A 13,130-nucleotide genomic window follows, 5' to 3' on the forward strand; every position below is an offset into this window, starting at 1 on the left:
TGCGGGATGAGGGAAAAAAACAGGGTGCAAATCAATAACAAAAAAAAATATAAAGTAAATAAATAAAAGGATAAGAGGAAAATGCTTGAATTGACGCTTAAAATGAATTTCAGTCTAGAAAAGCCACACTGCTTCGCAGGACGGGGTAGTTTAAAAGAATAAAGCGAAAGGAACATGGCGGGTGCGATCATACCAGCACTAATGCACCGGATCCCATCAGAACTCCGAAGTTAAGCGTGCTTGGGCGAGAGTAGTACTAGGATGGGTGACCCCCTGTGAAGTCCTCGTGTTGCACCCCTCTCTTTTTTGTTTCGAAATCCAAATTTCCTATTCGTTCTTTATCCTGTAGTAATTTAGCTCCGTCGGAACGATTGCTTAATATTTTGCTTCTTGTCGAAGCGTGAAGGAGGATCTGAAGGCGCGAGACAAATCAGGAACGGTACGGCTCGATCAAAGCCCGGATCGTCGCTCAAATTTGTCGGCGCAAATGTATCACCGCAACTAGGGGTGGCAATTTTCGACACGACCTGAAAACACGACACGAACCTAACACGAAATTAATGGGTTTGGGTTGAGGTTTCGGGAATTCGGGTCAGAATCGGGTTGGACCCGATGAACCCGAAAAGAAAACCGGTCGATTTCGGGTCAACCCGTGGTGACCTGATATGACCCGTTTACGAATTAAAAATAATTTAATAAACATAAAAATAATTTTATCTAACTAAACTAAGTTATTCTTTTTTTCAAAGGCATTAATTACTTAATCCTAAACGAATTTATTTAATTTGTGTGAAGTTGAAATTATTATACTTGGACAAATAATATATTATATTATTTTTCACTTTTGTATTGTTTTAATTTATTTTATATTTTGCTTGGGATAAAACACTTTTACGGTGTTTAATTTATTTTAGATTTGATTTGGAATCATTTATTTAAATTTTTATTACTTGATTATGTAATTAGTTTTGTGAGAAATTGATTTTATCAGAAATTACAGTGATAAATTAATAAATTAAAATTAAGTTTCGGGTCATTTCGGGTCGACCCGCCGCCCCGTAAACCTGAAATTTTCGGGTTCGGGTCAGCATACCTGACCCGTCACGGGTTGGCGGGTCGGGGTTCGGGTCAACAGATTTTCTGGCGGGTCTGTTGACCCGAACCCGACCCGCCAACCTGATTTGGACCCGAATTGCCACCCCTAACTGCAAGCGTGAAGGATTGATTTCATGATAATTTAGAGTTGCGGGATGAGGGAAAAAAACAGGGTGCAAATCAATAACAAAAAAAAATATAAAGTAAATAAATAAAAGGATAAGAGGAAAATGCTTGAATTGACGCTTAAAATGAATTTCGGTCTAGAAAAGCCACACTGCTTCGCAGGACGGGGTAGTTTAAAAGAATAAAGCGAAAGGAACATGGCGGGTGCGATCATACCAGCACTAATGCACCGGATCCCATCAGAACTCCGAAGTTAAGCGTGCTTGGGCGAGAGTAGTACTAGGATGGGTGACCCCCTGGGAAGTCCTCGTGTTGCACCCCTCTCTTTTTTGTTTCGAAATCCAAATTTCCTATTCGTTCTTTATCCTGTAGTAATTTAGCTCCGTCGGAACGATTGCTTAATATTTTGCTTCTTGTCGAAGCGTGAAGGAGGATCTGAAGGCGCGAGACAAATCAGGAACGGTACGGCTCGATCAAAGCCCGGATCGTCGCTCAAATTTGTCGGCGCAAATGTATCACCGCAACTAGGGGTGGCAATTTTCGACACGACCTGAAAACACGACACGAACCTAACACGAAATTAATGGGTTTGGGTTGAGGTTTCGGGAATTCGGGTTGGACCCGATGAACCCGAAAAGAAAACCGGTCGATTTCGGGTCAACCCGTGGTGACCTGATATGACCCGATATGACCCGTTTACGAATTAAAAATAATTTAATAAACATAAAAATAATTTTATCTAACTAAACTAAGTTATTCTTTTTTTCAAAGGCATTAATTACTTAATCCTAAACGAATTTATTTAATTTGTGTGAAGTTGAAATTATTATACTTGGACAAATAATATATTATATTATTTTTCACTTTTGTATTGTTTTAATTTATTTTATATTTTGCTTGGGATAAAACACTTTTACGGTGTTTAATTTATTTTAGATTTGATTTGGAATCATTTATTTAAATTTTTATTACTTGATTATGTAATTAGTTTTGTGAGAAATTGATTTTATTAGAAATTACAGTGATAAATTAATAAATTAAAATTAAGTTTCGGGTCATTTCGGGTCGACCCGCCGCCCCGTAAACCTGAAATTTTCGGGTTCGGGTCAGCATACCTGACCTGTCACGGGTTGGCGGGTCGGGGTTCGGGTCAACAGATTTTCTGGCGGGTCTGTTGACCCGAACCCGACCCGCCAACCTGATTTGGACCCGAATTGCCACCCCTAACTGCAAGCGTGAAGGATTGATTTCATGATAATTTAGAGTTGCGGGATGAGGGAAAAAAACAGGGTGCAAATCAATAACAAAAAAAAATATAAAGTAAATAAATAAAAGGATAAGAGGAAAATGCTTGAATTGACGCTTAAAATGAATTTCGGTCTAGAAAAGCCACACTGCTTCGCAGGACGGGGTAGTTTAAAAGAATAAAGCGAAAGGAACATGGCGGGTGCGATCATACCAGCACTAATGCACCGGATCCCATCAGAACTCCGAAGTTAAGCGTGCTTGGGCGAGAGTAGTACTAGGATGGGTGACCCCCTGGGAAGTCCTCGTGTTGCACCCCTCTCTTTTTTGTTTCGAAATCCAAATTTCCTATTCGTTCTTTATCCTGTAGTAATTTAGCTCCGTCGGAACGATTGCTTAATAGTTTGCTTCTTGTCGAAGCGTGAAGGAGGATCTGAAGGCGCGAGACAAATCAGGAACGGTACGGCTCGATCAAAGCCCGGATCGTCGCTCAAATTTGTCGGCGCAAATGTATCACCGCAACTAGGGGTGGCAATTTTCGACACGACCTGAAAACACGACACGAACCTAACACGAAATTAATGGGTTTGGGTTGAGGTTTCGGGAATTCGGGTCAGAATCGGGTTGGACCCGATGAACCCGAAAAGAAAACCGGTCGATTTCGGGTCAACCCGTGGTGACCTGATATGACCCGATATGACCCGTTTACGAATTAAAAATAATTTAATAAACATAAAAATAATTTTATCTAACTAAACTAAGTTATTCTTTTTTTCAAAGGCATTAATTACTTAATCCTAAACGAATTTATTTAATTTGTGTGAAGTTGAAATTATTATACTTGGACAAATAATATATTATATTATTTTTCACTTTTGTATTGTTTTAATTTATTTTATATTTTGCTTGGGATAAAACACTTTTACGGTGTTTAATTTATTTTAGATTTGATTTGGAATCATTTATTTAAATTTTTATTACTTGATTATGTAATTAGTTTTGTGAGAAATTGATTTTATTAGAAATTACAGTGATAAATTAATAAATTAAAATTAAGTTTCGGGTCATTTCGGGTCGACCCGCCGCCCCGTAAACCTGAAATTTTCGGGTTCGGGTCAGCATACCTGACCCGTCACGGGTTGGCGGGTCGGGGTTCGGGTCAACAGATTTTCTGGCGGGTCTGTTGACCCGAACCCGACCCGCCAACCTGATTTGGACCCGAATTGCCACCCCTAACTGCAAGCGTGAAGGATTGATTTCATGATAATTTAGAGTTGCGGGATGAGGGAAAAAAACAGGGTGCAAATCAATAACAAAAAAAAATATAAAGTAAATAAATAAAAGGATAAGAGGAAAATGCTTGAATTGACGCTTAAAATGAATTTCGGTCTAGAAAAGCCACACTGCTTCGCAGGACGGGGTAGTTTAAAAGAATAAAGCGAAAGGAACATGGCGGGTGCGATCATACCAGCACTAATGCACAGGATCCCATCAGAACTCCGAAGTTAAGCGTGCTTGGGCGAGAGTAGTACTAGGATGGGTGACCCCCTGGGAAGTCCTCGTGTTGCACCCCTCTCTTTTTTGTTTCGAAATCCAAATTTCCTATTCGTTCTTTATCCCGTAGTAATTTAGCTCCGTCAGAACGATTGCTTAATATTTTGCTTCTTGTTGAAGCGTGAAGGAGGATCTGAAGGCGCGAGACAAATCAGGAACGGTACGGCTCGATCAAAGCCCGGATCGTCGTTCAAATTTGTCGGCGCAAATGTATCACCGCAACTAGGGGTGGCAATTTTCGACACGACCTGAAAACACGACACGAACCTAACACGAAATTAATAGGTTTGGGTTGAGGTTTCGGGAATTCGGGTTGGACCCGATGAACCCGAAAAGAAAACCGGTCGATTTCGGGTCAACCCGTGGTGACCTGATATGACCCGATATGACCCGTTTACGAATTAAAAATAATTTAATAAACATAAAAATAATTTTATCTAACTAAACTAAGTTATTCTTTTTTTCAAAGGCATTAATTACTTAATCCTAAACGAATTTATTTAATTTGTGTGAAGTTGAAATTATTATACTTGGACAAATAATATATTATATTATTTTTCACTTTTGTATTGTTTTAATTTATTTTATATTTTGCTTGGGATAAAACACTTTTACGGTGTTTAATTTATTTTAGATTTGATTTGGAATCATTTATTTAAATTTTTATTACTTGATTATGTAATTAGTTTTGTGAGAAATTGATTTTATTAGAAATTACAGTGATAAATTAATAAATTAAAATTAAGTTTCGGTTCATTTCGGGTCGACCCGCCGCCCCGTAAACCTGAAATTTTCGGGTTCGGGTCAGCATACCTGACCCGTCACGGGTTGGCGGGTCGGGGTTCGGGTCAACAGATTTTCTGGCGGGTCTGTTGACCCGAACCCGACCCGCCAACCTGATTTGGACCCGAATTGCCACCCCTAACTGCAAGCGTGAAGGATTGATTTCATGATAATTTAGAGTTGCGGGATGAGGGAAAAAAACAGGGTGCAAATCAATAACAAAAAAAAATATAAAGTAAATAAATAAAAGGATAAAAGGAAAATGCTTGAATTGACGCTTAAAATGAATTTCGGTCTAGAAAAGCCACACTGCTTCGCAGGACGGGGTAGTTTAAAAGAATAAAGCGAAAGGAACATGGCGGGTGCGATCATACCAGCACTAATGCACCGGATCCCATCAGAACTCCGAAGTTAAGCGTGCTTGGGCGAGAGTAGTACTAGGATGGGTGACCCCCTGGGAAGTCCTCGTGTTGCACATCTCTCTTTTTTGTTTCGAAATCCAAATTTCCTATTCGTTCTTTATCCTGTAGTAATTTAGCTCCGTCGGAACGATTGCTTAATATTTTGCTTCTTGTCGAAGCGTGAAGGAGGATCTGAAGGCGCGAGACAAATCAGGAACGGTACGGCTCGATCAAAGCCCGGATCGTCGCTCAAATTTGTCGGCGCAAATGTATCACCGCAACTAGGGGTGGCAATTTTCGACACGACCTGAAAACACGACACGAACCTAACACGAAATTAATGGGTTTGGGTTGAGGTTTCGGGAATTCGGGTCAGAATCGGGTTGGACCCGATGAACCCGAAAAGAAAACCGGTCGATTTCGGGTCAACCCGTGGTGACCTGATATGACCCGTTTACGAATTAAAAATAATTTAATAAACATAAAAATAATTTTATCTAACTAAACTAAGTTATTCTTTTTTTCAAAGGCATTAATTACTTAATCCTAAACGAATTTATTTAATTTGTGTGAAGTTGAAATTATTATACTTGGACAAATAATATATTATATTATTTTTCACTTTTGTATTGTTTTAATTTATTTTATATTTTGCTTGGGATAAAACACTTTTACGGTGTTTAATTTATTTTAGATTTGATTTGGAATCATTTATTTAAATTTTTATTACTTGATTATGTAATTAGTTTTGTGAGAAATTGATTTTATCAGAAATTACAGTGATAAATTAATAAATTAAAATTAAGTTTCGGGTCATTTCGGGTCGACCCGCCGCCCCGTAAACCTGAAATTTTCGGGTTCGGGTCAGCATACCTGACCCGTCACGGGTTGGCGGGTCGGGGTTCGGGTCAACAGATTTTCTGGCGGGTCTGTTGACCCGAACCCGACCCGCCAACCTGATTTGGACCCGAATTGCCACCCCTAACTGCAAGCGTGAAGGATTGATTTCATGATAATTTAGAGTTGCGGGATGAGGGAAAAAAACAGGGTGCAAATCAATAACAAAAAAAAATATAAAGTAAATAAATAAAAGGATAAGAGGAAAATGCTTGAATTGACGCTTAAAATGAATTTCGGTCTAGAAAAGCCACACTGCTTCGCAGGACGGGGTAGTTTAAAAGAATAAAGCGAAAGGAACATGGCGGGTGCGATCATACCAGCACTAATGCACCGGATCCCATCAGAACTCCGAAGTTAAGCGTGCTTGGGCGAGAGTAGTACTAGGATGGGTGACCCCCTGGGAAGTCCTCGTGTTGCACCCCTCTCTTTTTTGTTTCGAAATCCAAATTTCCTATTCGTTCTTTATCCTGTAGTAATTTAGCTCCGTCGGAACGATTGCTTAATATTTTGCTTCTTGTCGAAGCGTGAAGGAGGATCTGAAGGCGCGAGACAAATCAGGAACGGTACGGCTCGATCAAAGCCCGGATCGTCGCTCAAATTTGTCGGCGCAAATGTATCACCGCAACTAGGGGTGGCAATTTTCGACACGACCTGAAAACACGACACGAACCTAACACGAAATTAATGGGTTTGGGTTGAGGTTTCGGGAATTCGGGTCAGAATCGGGTTGGACCCGATGAACCCGAAAAGAAAACCGGTCGATTTCGGGTCAACCCGTGGTGACCTGATATGACCCGTTTACGAATTAAAAATAATTTAATAAACATAAAAATAATTTTATCTAACTAAACTAAGTTATTCTTTTTTTCAAAGGCATTAATTACTTAATCCTAAACGAATTTATTTAATTTGTGTGAAGTTGAAATTATTATACTTGGACAAATAATATATTATATTATTTTTCACTTTTGTATTGTTTTAATTTATTTTATATTTTGCTTGGGATAAAACACTTTTACGGTGTTTAATTTATTTTAGATTTGATTTGGAATCATTTATTTAAATTTTTATTACTTGATTATGTAATTAGTTTTGTGAGAAATTGATTTTATTAGAAATTACAGTGATAAATTAATAAATTAAAATTAAGTTTCGGGTCATTTCGGGTCGACCCGCCGCCCCGTAAACCTGAAATTTTCGGGTTCGGGTCAGCATACCTGACCCGTCACGGGTTGGCGGGTCGGGGTTCGGGTCAACAGATTTTCTGGCGGGTCTGTTGACCCGAACCCGACCCGCCAACCTGATTTGGACCCGAATTGCCACCCCTAACTGCAAGCGTGAAGGATTGATTTCATGATAATTTAGAGTTGCGGGATGAGGGAAAAAAACAGGGTGCAAATCAATAACAAAAAAAAATATAAAGTAAATAAATAAAAGGATAAGAGGAAAATGCTTGAATTGACGCTTAAAATGAATTTCGGTCTAGAAAAGCCACACTGCTTCGCAGGACGGGGTAGTTTAAAAGAATAAAGCGAAAGGAACATGGCGGGTGCGATCATACCAGCATTAATGCACTGGATCCCATCAGAACTCCGAAGTTAAGCGTGCTTGGGCGAGAGTAGTACTAGGATGGGTGACCCCCTGGGAAGTCCTCGTGTTGCACCCCTTTCTTTTTTGTTTCGAAATCCAAATTTCCTATTCGTTCTTTATCCTGTAGTAATTTAGCTCCGTCGGAACGATTGCTTAATATTTTGCTTCTTGTCGAAGCGTGAAGGAGGATCTGAAGGCGCGAGACAAATCAGGAACGGTACGGCTCGATCAAAGCCCGGATCGTCGCTCAAATTTGTCGGCGCAAATGTATCACCGCAACTAGGGGTGGCAATTTTCGACACGACCTGAAAACACGACACGAACCTAACACGAAATTAATGGGTTTGGGTTGAGGTTTCGGGAATTCGGGTTGGACCCGATGAACCCGAAAAGAAAACCGGTCGATTTCGGGTCAACCCGTGGTGACCTGATATGACCCGATATGACCCGTTTACGAATTAAAAATAATTTAATAAACATAAAAATAATTTTATCTAACTAAACTAAGTTATTCTTTTTTTCAAAGGCATTAATTACTTAATCCTAAACGAATTTATTTAATTTGTGTGAAGTTGAAATTATTATACTTGGACAAATAATATATTATATTATTTTTCACTTTTGTATTGTTTTAATTTATATTATATTTTGCTTGGGATAAAACACTTTTACGGTGTTTAATTTATTTTAGATTTGATTTGGAATCATTTATTTAAATTTTTATTACTTGATTATGTAATTATTTTTGTGAGAAATTGATTTTATTAGAAATTACAGTGATAAATTAATAAATTAAAATTAAGTTTCGGGTCATTTCGGGTCGACCCGCCGCCCCGTAAACCTGAAATTTTCGGGTTCGGGTCAGCATACCTGACCCGTCACGGGTTGGCGGGTCGGGGTTCGGGTCAACAGATTTTCTGGCGGGTCTGTTGACCCGAACCCGACCCGCCAACCTGATTTGGACCCGAATTGCCACCCCTAACTGCAAGCGTGAAGGATTGATTTCATGATAATTTAGAGTTGCGGGATGAGGGAAAAAAACAGGGTGCAAATCAATAACAAAAAAAAATATAAAGTAAATAAATAAAAGGATAAGAGGAAAATGCTTGAATTGACGCTTAAAATGAATTTCGGTCTAGAAAAGCCACACTGCTTCGCAGGACGGGGTAGTTTAAAAGAATAAAGCGAAAGGAACATGGCGGGTGCGATCATACCAGCACTAATGCACCGGATCCCATCAGAACTCCGAAGTTAAGCGTGCTTGGGCGAGAGTAGTACTAGGATGGGTGACCCCCTGGGAAGTCCTCGTGTTGCACCCCTCTCTTTTTTGTTTCGAAATCCAAATTTCCTATTCGTTCTTTATCCTGTAGTAATTTAGCTCCGTCGGAACGATTGCTTAATAGTTTGCTTCTTGTCGAAGCGTGAAGGAGGATCTGAAGGCGCGAGACAAATCAGGAACGGTACGGCTCGATCAAAGCCCGGATCGTCGCTCAAATTTGTCGGCGCAAATGTATCACCGCAACTAGGGGTGGCAATTTTCGACACGACCTGAAAACACGACACGAACCTAACACGAAATTAATGGGTTTGGGTTGAGGTTTCGGGAATTCGGGTCAGAATCGGGTTGGACCCGATGAACCCGAAAAGAAAACCGGTCGATTTCGGGTCAACCCGTGGTGACCTGATATGACCCGTTTACGAATTAAAAATAATTTAATAAACATAAAAATAATTTTATCTAACTAAACTAAGTTATTCTTTTTTTCAAAGGCATTAATTACTTAATCCTAAACGAATTTATTTAATTTGTGTGAAGTTGAAATTATTATACTTGGACAAATAATATATTATATTATTTTTCACTTTTGTATTGTTTTAATTTATTTTATATTTTGCTTGGGATAAAACACTTTTACGGTGTTTAATTTATTTTAGATTTGATTTGGAATCATTTATTTAAATTTTTATTACTTGATTATGTAATTATTTTTGTGAGAAATTGATTTTATTAGAAATTACAGTGATAAATTAATAAATTAAAATTAAGTTTCGGGTCATTTCGGGTCGACCCGCCGCCCCGTAAACCTGAAATTTTCGGGTTCGGATCAGCATACCTGACCCGTCACGGGTTGGCGGGTCGGGGTTCGGGTCAACAGATTTTCTGGCGGGTCTGTTGACCCGAACCCGACCCGCCAACCTGATTTGGACCCGAATTGCCACCCCTAACTGCAAGCGTGAAGGATTGATTTCATGATAATTTAGAGTTGCGGGATGAGGGAAAAAAACAGGGTGCAAATCAATAACAAAAAAAAATATAAAGTAAATAAATAAAAGGATAAGAGGAAAATGCTTGAATTGACGCTTAAAATGAATTTCGGTCTAGAAAAGCCACACTGCTTCGCAGGACGGGGTAATTTAAAAGAATAAAGCGAAAGGAACATGGCGGGTGCGATCATACCAGCATTAATGCACTGGATCCCATCAGAACTCCGAAGTTAAGCGTGCTTGGGCGAGAGTAGTACTAGGATGGGTGACCCCCTGGGAAGTCCTCGTGTTGCACCCCTTTCTTTTTTGTTTCGAAATCCAAATTTCCTATTCGTTCTTTATCCTGTAGTAATTTAGCTCCGTCGGAACGATTGCTTAATATTTTGCTTCTTGTCGAAGCGTGAAGGAGGATCTGAAGGCGCGAGACAAATCAGGAACGGTACGGCTCGATCAAAGCCCGGATCGTCGCTCAAATTTGTCGGCGCAAATGTATCACCGCAACTAGGGGTGGCAATTTTCGACACGACCTGAAAACACGACACGAACCTAACACGAAATTAATGGGTTTGGGTTGAGGTTTCGGGAATTCGGGTTGGACCCGATGAACCCGAAAAGAAAACCGGTCGATTTCGGGTCAACCCGTGGTGACCTGATATGACCCGATATGACCCGTTTACGAATTAAAAATAATTTAATAAACATAAAAATAATTTTATCTAACTAAACTAAGTTATTCTTTTTTTCAAAGGCATTAATTACTTAATCCTAAACGAATTTATTTAATTTGTGTGAAGTTGAAATTATTATACTTGGACAAATAATATATTATATTATTTTTCACTTTTGTATTGTTTTAATTTATTTTATATTTTGCTTGGGATAAAACACTTTTACGGTGTTTAATTTATTTTAGATTTGATTTGGAATCATTTATTTAAATTTTTATTACTTGATTATGTAATTAGTTTTGTGAGAAATTGATTTTATCAGAAATTACAGTGATAAATTAATAAATTAAAATTAAGTTTCGGGTCATTTCGGGTCGACCCGCCGCCCCGTAAACCTGAAATTTTCGGGTTCGGGTCAGGATACCTGACCCGTCACGGGTTGGCGGGTCGGGGTTCGGGTCAACAGATTTTCTGGCGGGTCTGTTGACCCGAACCCGACCCGCCAACCTGATTTGGACCCGAATTGCCACCCCTAACTGCAAGCGTGAAGGATTGATTTCATGATAATTTAGAGTTGCGGGATGAGGGAAAAAAACAGGGTGCAAATCAATAACAAAAAAAAATATAAAGTAAATAAATAAAAGGATAAGAGGAAAATGCTTGAATTGACGCTTAAAATGAATTTCGGTCTAGAAAAGCCACACTGCTTCGCAGGACGGGGTAGTTTAAAAGAATAAAGCGAAAGGAACATGGCGGGTGCGATCATACCAGCACTAATGCACCGGATCCCATCAGAACTCCGAAGTTAAGCGTGCTTGGGCGAGAGTAGTACTAGGATGGGTGACCCCCTGGGAAGTCCTCGTGTTGCACCCCTCTCTTTTTTGTTTCGAAATCCAAATTTCCTATTCGTTCTTTATCCTGTAGTAATTTAGCTCCGTCGGAACGATTGCTTAATAGTTTGCTTCTTGTCGAAGCGTGAAGGAGGATCTGAAGGCGCGAGACAAATCAGGAACGGTACGGCTCGATCAAAGCCCGGATCGTCGCTCAAATTTGTCGGCGCAAATGTATCACCGCAACTAGGGGTGGCAATTTTCGACACGACCTGAAAACACGACACGAACCTAACACGAAATTAATGGGTTTGGGTTGAGGTTTCGGGAATTCGGGTCAGAATCGGGTTGGACCCGATGAACCCGAAAAGAAAACCGGTCGATTTCGGGTCAACCCGTGGTGACCTGATATGACCCGTTTACGAATTAAAAATAATTTAATAAACAAAAAAATTATTTTATCTAACTAAACTAAGTTATTCTTTTTTTCAAAGGCATTAATTACTTAATCCTAAACGAATTTATTTAATTTGTGTGAAGTTGAAATTATTATACTTGGACAAATAATATATTATATTATTTTTCACTTTTGTATTGTTTTAATTTATTTTATATTTTGCTTGGGATAAAACACTTTTACGGTGTTTAATTTATTTTAGATTTGATTTGGAATCATTTATTTAAATTTTTATTACTTGATTATGTAATTAGTTTTGTGAGAAATTGATTTTATTAGAAATTACAGTGATAAAGTAATAAATTAAAATTAAGTTTCGGGTCATTTCGGGTCGACCCGCCGCCCCGTAAACCTGAAATTTTCGGGTTCGGGTCAGCATACCTGACCCGTCACGGGTTGGCGGGTCGGGGTTCGGGTCAACAGATTTTCTGGCGGGTCTGTTGACCCGAACCCGACCCGCCAACCTGATTTGGACCCGAATTGCCACCCCTAACTGCAAGCGTGAAGGATTGATTTCATGATAATTTAGAGTTGCGGGATGAGGGAAAAAAACAGGGTGCAAATCAATAACAAAAAAAAATATAAAGTAAATAAATAAAAGGATAAGAGGAAAATGCTTGAATTGACGCTTAAAATGAATTTCGGTCTAGAAAAGCAACACTGCTTCGCAGGACGGGGTAGTTTAAAAGAATAAAGCGAAAGGAACATGGCGGGTGCGATCATACCAGCATTAATGCACCGGATCCCATCAGAACTCCGAAGTTAAGCGTGCTTGGGCGAGAGTAGTACTAGGATGGGTGACCCCCTGGGAAGTCCTCGTGTTGCACCCTTTTCTTTTTTGTTTCGAAATCCAAATTTCCTATTCGTTCTTTATCCTGTAGTAATTTAGCTCCGTCGGAACGATTGCTTAATATTTTGCTTCTTGTCGAAGCGTGAAGGAGGATCTGAAGGCGCGAGACAAATCAGGAACGGTACGGCTCGATCAAAGCCCGGATCGTCGCTCAAATTTGTCGGCGCAAATGTATCACCGCAACTAGGGGTGGCAATTTTCGACACGACCTGAAAACACGACACGAACCTAACACGAAATTAATGGGTTTGGGTTGAGGTTTCGGGAATTCGGGTCAGAATCGGGTTGGACCCGATGAACCCGAAAAGAAAACCGGTCGATTTCGGGTCAACCCGTGGTGACCTGATATGACCCGTTTACGAATTA

The 13,130-nt window shown here is 39.6% G+C and overlaps 11 non-coding genes across 11 annotated transcripts; all 11 read left to right on the forward strand.

The window, feature by feature from the left end:
* The first annotated feature begins 179 nt into the window (after positions 1 to 179).
* On the forward strand, positions 180 to 298 carry LOC140030722 (5S ribosomal RNA). Its single transcript, XR_011834641.1, has one exon. It is a non-coding gene; the product is annotated as a 5S ribosomal RNA (ribosomal RNA).
* A 1,125-nt stretch (positions 299 to 1,423) lies between these two features.
* LOC140028863 (5S ribosomal RNA) lies at positions 1,424 to 1,542 on the forward strand. Its single transcript, XR_011832768.1, has one exon. It is a non-coding gene; the product is annotated as a 5S ribosomal RNA (ribosomal RNA).
* A 1,124-nt stretch (positions 1,543 to 2,666) lies between these two features.
* LOC140028864 (5S ribosomal RNA) lies at positions 2,667 to 2,785 on the forward strand. Its single transcript, XR_011832769.1, has one exon. It is a non-coding gene; the product is annotated as a 5S ribosomal RNA (ribosomal RNA).
* Positions 2,786 to 3,920: 1,135 nt separating this feature from the next.
* On the forward strand, positions 3,921 to 4,039 carry LOC140031016 (5S ribosomal RNA). Its single transcript, XR_011834937.1, has one exon. It is a non-coding gene; the product is annotated as a 5S ribosomal RNA (ribosomal RNA).
* Positions 4,040 to 5,163: 1,124 nt separating this feature from the next.
* Positions 5,164 to 5,282, forward strand: LOC140031224 (5S ribosomal RNA). The gene has a single exon (XR_011835145.1). It is a non-coding gene; the product is annotated as a 5S ribosomal RNA (ribosomal RNA).
* Positions 5,283 to 6,407: 1,125 nt separating this feature from the next.
* LOC140028865 (5S ribosomal RNA) lies at positions 6,408 to 6,526 on the forward strand. Its single transcript, XR_011832770.1, has one exon. It is a non-coding gene; the product is annotated as a 5S ribosomal RNA (ribosomal RNA).
* A 1,125-nt stretch (positions 6,527 to 7,651) lies between these two features.
* LOC140030907 (5S ribosomal RNA) lies at positions 7,652 to 7,770 on the forward strand. The gene has a single exon (XR_011834826.1). It is a non-coding gene; the product is annotated as a 5S ribosomal RNA (ribosomal RNA).
* Positions 7,771 to 8,894: 1,124 nt separating this feature from the next.
* LOC140028866 (5S ribosomal RNA) lies at positions 8,895 to 9,013 on the forward strand. Its single transcript, XR_011832771.1, has one exon. It is a non-coding gene; the product is annotated as a 5S ribosomal RNA (ribosomal RNA).
* A 1,125-nt stretch (positions 9,014 to 10,138) lies between these two features.
* Positions 10,139 to 10,257, forward strand: LOC140030908 (5S ribosomal RNA). Its single transcript, XR_011834827.1, has one exon. It is a non-coding gene; the product is annotated as a 5S ribosomal RNA (ribosomal RNA).
* A 1,124-nt stretch (positions 10,258 to 11,381) lies between these two features.
* On the forward strand, positions 11,382 to 11,500 carry LOC140028867 (5S ribosomal RNA). Its single transcript, XR_011832772.1, has one exon. It is a non-coding gene; the product is annotated as a 5S ribosomal RNA (ribosomal RNA).
* A 1,125-nt stretch (positions 11,501 to 12,625) lies between these two features.
* On the forward strand, positions 12,626 to 12,744 carry LOC140030703 (5S ribosomal RNA). The gene has a single exon (XR_011834622.1). It is a non-coding gene; the product is annotated as a 5S ribosomal RNA (ribosomal RNA).
* The last annotated feature ends 386 nt before the right edge of the window (positions 12,745 to 13,130 follow it).

The sequence above is a fragment of the Coffea arabica genome, chromosome 11e (assembly GCF_036785885.1).
Source record: "Coffea arabica cultivar ET-39 chromosome 11e, Coffea Arabica ET-39 HiFi, whole genome shotgun sequence".
Taxonomy (NCBI): Eukaryota; Viridiplantae; Streptophyta; class Magnoliopsida; order Gentianales; family Rubiaceae; genus Coffea; species Coffea arabica.